At 45.3% G+C, this 5,395-nt stretch overlaps 1 pseudogene across 1 annotated transcript; it reads left to right on the forward strand.

Moving 5' to 3' along the window:
• Nucleotides 1-2,466: 2,466 nt before the first annotated feature.
• LOC143901245 (uncharacterized) lies at nucleotides 2,467-3,312 on the forward strand (annotated as a pseudogene). Its single transcript, XR_013258026.1, has 2 exons — nucleotides 2,467-2,643; nucleotides 2,753-3,312. The product of XR_013258026.1 is annotated as an uncharacterized LOC143901245 (transcript).
• Nucleotides 3,313-5,395: the final 2,083 nt, after the last annotated feature.

The raw sequence follows: 5,395 nt of genomic DNA on the forward strand, positions 1-5,395 counted from the left end.
TTTGTCGAACAGCGAATAGAATGGAAAAACATCCCACCAAACGCGCCCCACTTCGGAGGTCTTTGGGAGGCCGCCATAAAGTCGGCAAAATATCATATGAAAAGGATAATCGGGGACGCAGCATTAAATTATGATGAAATGTCCACCATACTCGCTGAAATTGAAGCCATACTAAATTCGCGCCCTATTAGTCAATATTCAAGCGATCCGAATGACATACGTCCATTAAGTCCTGGGCATTTTTTAATAGGCGACTCTTTGAATAGTTATGCGCATCCGGACATAACATCCATCAAAATGAATCGTCTGTCGCGTTGGCAAAGGGTCGAGCAATTAAGGCAGCACTTCTGGCAAAGATGGAGTCTTGAATATTTGAATCAACTGCAGGGTAGATCAAAATGGAAACTTAATAAGGGCGAACAGCTCAAGGTTAGACAGATAGTTTTGATTCAGAGATCAGAATTAACACCCTTTCAATGGTTACTAGGACGTATCGAGAGTGTTAACAAAAGCTCTGACGGCGTTATTCGATCAGCCGTCATCAAAACTAACAATGGGTTAATTACTCGACCCTTGACCAAGTTATCAGTGTTACCTAGCAGTTTAGATGCGTAAAGTATTATTTGTTTCTGCATAATATCTTACATTGTATTGCATTCATTATTACTTATATTATACTTTATATCTAATATCTCATAGTACATGATGGATTCGCGCCGCCAATATGCTATATTATGTTATGTTTCTATAGTGCATTACAAGACGTTCAAATTGCAACAAGCGATAAAGAAAGATATGTATTATTTAATTTTTTTTTATATTTGAAACCTGAGGTTTTCAAGGGCGGCGGTGTATCGTTCTCGTTTAATTATAGATGAAAAATTGTCTTTCCCGCGCTTTGCGAGTTGTGAACCCGGCTTTAGCTCCGCTCTGATTCGCTATTGTTCAGGAGGGCGCTCAGTTAGTTTATATCTTATATTGCGGAAGAATCGATTTTTCGATCGATATATGTAATGGTCACGGTGTCACGCCCCAGAAAAAACGTACACGATTTCTACGTACAATAAAGACAATTGTTTAAGTACACACAATTGAGTTAATTAATTCGGAAGTAAGCAGGTGCTGTACCAGCACACAGTGCCTCTCTAGCGAGTGGAATAAAATCGCAGGAGCTCGCAAATACACGTACGACGATCTGAATTTGGACTTTGGTAAACACAGATGGGCGATTCTGTACGATATGTACGCTCGTTTCTGCAAGGGATACTACGGATACGAATATCTCGAGCCGAGTCTCACCGTTTCGACTTTTCTACGTAACGGTCCGTTTGTGATCATCGATTGCTCTCGCCAAAACGAATCCGTCAAAAACGCTACCGTGGATGTTAGACTAGAATTCGACTGTATGGAGAACGTACCGCCGAATACTTTCGCGTACTGTCTCATCATACACGACCGCGTGATTGAGTACAACCCGTTGACGAACGTGGTGCGCAAAATAGTCTGAATGTTCGCGGCAACGTCGACGTAAATATTTTCTCTTTCTTTCCATCAATCTCCGATACAATTATTGAAAGGGGTAAGGGAGGGGGAAGTATAAATCAGAGTGTCGCGAGACGGTTTGCAGAGTTGCATGTCATTCCTCTCGAATGACGCATCGACGAGCAAGAGAAAGATAAAGAAATGTCCGTACCAACGTTCGTGGACCTGCAAGGATTCCTCGTCGGGATGAAATTTGTCGTGAAGGAGGTGGCGGTGCTGAGAAAAGGCTGTGTTCTGACGCATCACATCTTTAATTACCCCATGCCGTGGAATCTCCTCACAAAATCCGACAAATCGTGCGCTACCTGGTTGATTCGCAATCACCATGGATTACGATGGGAAGACGGAAACGTGCCGTACAGTATGGTAAAACGCCTGATTACATTGGCCGTGCTTGGTATAGAAGAAGACAAAAAAGAAGACAAAGAAGACGATGACGACGAGATGCCGACTCTTGTGTACGTCAAGGGATGCCAAAAACGAGAATGGCTGGTCGATCTGCTGGAGAATTATGCGCGAAAAAACCTAATCGTCAAGACTCTGGATGCGCATTACGAAGATATCGAATCTTTGAATAAACTAGATGACACCAATACTATGCGATGCGGAAAACATAAAAAGAATTGCGCGTTACAAAATGTAATAAAACTATTTAACTAGTGGTCGCGCGCGACGCCATAAAGATTTGCGATCTTTTTAGTAAAAAAATTATATATAACTTTTTATAATGTTTTATTTCTTACTCCCCTTCCCCTCTCCAATCATCATCGTTAGAGTAAGCTTTACTTCCCCCTTTCCTAAAAAAAAATCCACTGCGCAGTTCTATAAACATTATTTCCCCCTCTCTTTTTCCCCCACCACATCATTACTTTGGGAATTGTCGCGTATACTCAATTAATTTTATATGATCAGTCTTGTCGCGATCGTTTGTATTGACGGTCAACTTCTCAGAGTCTAGAGAGCGAAAATGTTCTCCTTTGAAAGATGCAATAACAGCAGCAGCAGCAGCAGCAACAACGGTGTAAAACGCATGAATACCATGAATTATTACGTGCCGATTCACGACGTTGAAACTCAAACGTATGAGAAGAAATGTAATAGGTAAGTTTTGTTTAGGATAAAAAAACATATAAAGCCTACCCCAGTTTTTATATCTTAGCAAATTGTAATATTTACTATAAATAAAACTAATTTCATTTATTTTATACAGCATTTCGTTGGATCGTCGCGCGGTTCGTATACTCAGCAGACGATACGCGCTGACAGCTATGGAATACAAATTCCTCGAAATTGGTATCAACGTGGGTCCACCGAGCTACGTGGAGATCGCCGTTGGAGATCCTCGCCGAGGAAAGGAACTGCTGTTGTCTCTCGAAACGTGGAAGGCACTATACGAGTAACGGCAAAATATTCAGAATTTCTTTCGCAATGACTTCAAAGATATTCATAGTTTTATAAACGTTGGACCGCTAACGGTGAGAGTTTGTACAGTTAATAACATCAAACTCATACGTCTCGAATCTGCAAACGTATGCTTAAGAATGACCGAATCGACGATGCATCGTATGTTCGATCTCGATCGGTGCATCGATGCGAGATTCGATCGTTTGATCAGAATACTTGCGACGGTCGATGCAAAGTTTGCGCAGTTCTCCGATATCGCGTCCACTGTGAAGGATCCCAAGGAAGCGTCGAATGTAATATACGCTAGCGATGCGTTCAATATGAATCAGATCGTCGATTGTGAGCTCGCAGCTTTAGTTTTTTAGTATGTAATATATATATTATGTAAAAAAAGAGTTAAATAAACAGGCTTTTTTTTACAACTAAATGAACGATGTAATTTCTTTGCGTGCATGTCCATCCCTACCTATATTTTATCAAATGTTGTTTACGACGAACATGTTCCAACAGGTTCGATGCGTTATCGAGTCGATCATCGTCCCGATGATGTCATTTCTTCCTTTGTTTTTTATGTACTGCGTCGTAAAAAAATAGCGCGAAATTGTTTAGTCTACGCGATAACACCCCCTTTTTTCCTAGAAAAATGTTGTTTACGACGAACGTGTCCCGACAGGTTCGATGCGTCATCGACAAAAATACACGCTCCTACGCAGTGCGCTATCGAGTTAGTCTTACCCATTGTACGCCGCCTAGCGGCGTCGTTGCGAACGAGGCCCCCCCCCGCGACCCGACGGACCCCGCGGCGCAACCGCGGACCTCCACGCGGCTCCCGCGGACCCCCGCGAACCCCCACGCGGACCCGCGGCGCGACCGCGGCGCGACCGCGACCGCGAACGCGACCGCGAACGCGAACGCGGACCCCCTCCCCCCGCGCGGACCAGCGGCGCGGGTGAGTCATCCCGGTGACTCATCCCGATGAGTCATCCCGGTGGTATGTCAAGGTCAACCTCCCCCTTCCCCCCACCCCGCGAAAAATCCGATATTTTTGTGTAACCCGATACCCCCTCCCCCTCACCCCCGCGAAATCCGATATCCTTGTGTAACCCGACACCCCCCCTTCCCCTCACCCCCCCCGGGGAATCTTGATACCCCCTCCCTCACCCCCTCACCCCCCCGCGCAATCCGATACCCCCCTCCCTCACCCCCTAACCCCCCCGCGTAATCCGATACCCCCCTCCCTCATCCCCCCTCGAAGCTCCCGGCTTGGAACTCCCTTAGTATAACTACTAGCGTGACGAAGATTGAGTACAATTGCACGTCTTATCAGCGATACGATCAGAGCATCTGTGGACAATTGTGCCTGCGATTTCTCCGGACGATCGACGCTAATTCAAAGCCTGACGGTGCGCCGCGGTGACTCAGTATTCGTTAACGGTTTCCGCCGACATGTCTATAACGTTCACGCTGACCGGGAAGAGCAGCATCCTCGCGGAGCACTATTTTTCCGCCGTGGATCTGAGCAACGGTGACTATACGGGCTCGGTCTAACGTGTTTTGAGACTTATCACACGATTCCGAACGTGAATTCTTTGAACAATAACTTTTATTTCAACGAGGATGACACGAAAATTACGATTCCCGAGGGATCGTACGAGATACGAGCCATACATGAGTTTTTGAAACGCGAAATTTCACAAAAACACCTGCGACGCGTAAATCGTTCCAACGATGATCGTACGTCGGTCGCGAATATCGCGCGAGAGGCGACCGCTCGCGCAAATGGCTACGAAGACGAGGCCGCGGAATACCCGATAGTGCTTCGCGCAAATTACAATACGATGAAGAGCGAGATCAAGTGCGCTTTCAGAGTGAACTTTAACAAACCGAACAACGTTGGATTGCTGCTGGGATTCTCGTCGAAGCGTATATTGCAGCCGGGACAGTGGCATGAATCGGATCGACGACTGCAAATTGACCAACGTGAAACTCTACCTAAACTCGGAAGTCTATCCGTACGACGATTTGAATTTGGACTTTAGTAAACACAGATGGGCGATTCTGTATGATATGTACGCGCGTTTCTGCAAGGGCTATTACGGATATACGAATATTTCGAACCGAGTCTCACCGTTTCGACTTTTCTACGTAACGGCCCGTTCGTGATCATCGATTGCTCTCGACAAAACGAATCCGTCAAAAACGCCATCGTGAATGTCAGACTAGAATTTGATTGCATGGAGAACGTACCGCCGAATACCTCCGCGTACTGTCTCATCATACACGATCGCGTGATCGAGTACAATCCGTTGACCAACGTAGTGCGCAAAATAGTCTGAGTGTTCGCGGCAACGTCGACGAAAATTTTCTTTTTTCTTAACTCTCGATACAAATTTATGAGAGGAGAAAAAAGGGGAGTAGGATATAAAAATCAGAGTGTCACGAAACGCGC

This window comes from Temnothorax americanus, unplaced genomic scaffold, assembly GCF_048541705.1.
Source record: "Temnothorax americanus isolate GAGA-0224 unplaced genomic scaffold, ASM4854170v1 Scaffold321, whole genome shotgun sequence".
NCBI classification, from domain to species: domain Eukaryota; kingdom Metazoa; phylum Arthropoda; class Insecta; order Hymenoptera; family Formicidae; genus Temnothorax; species Temnothorax americanus.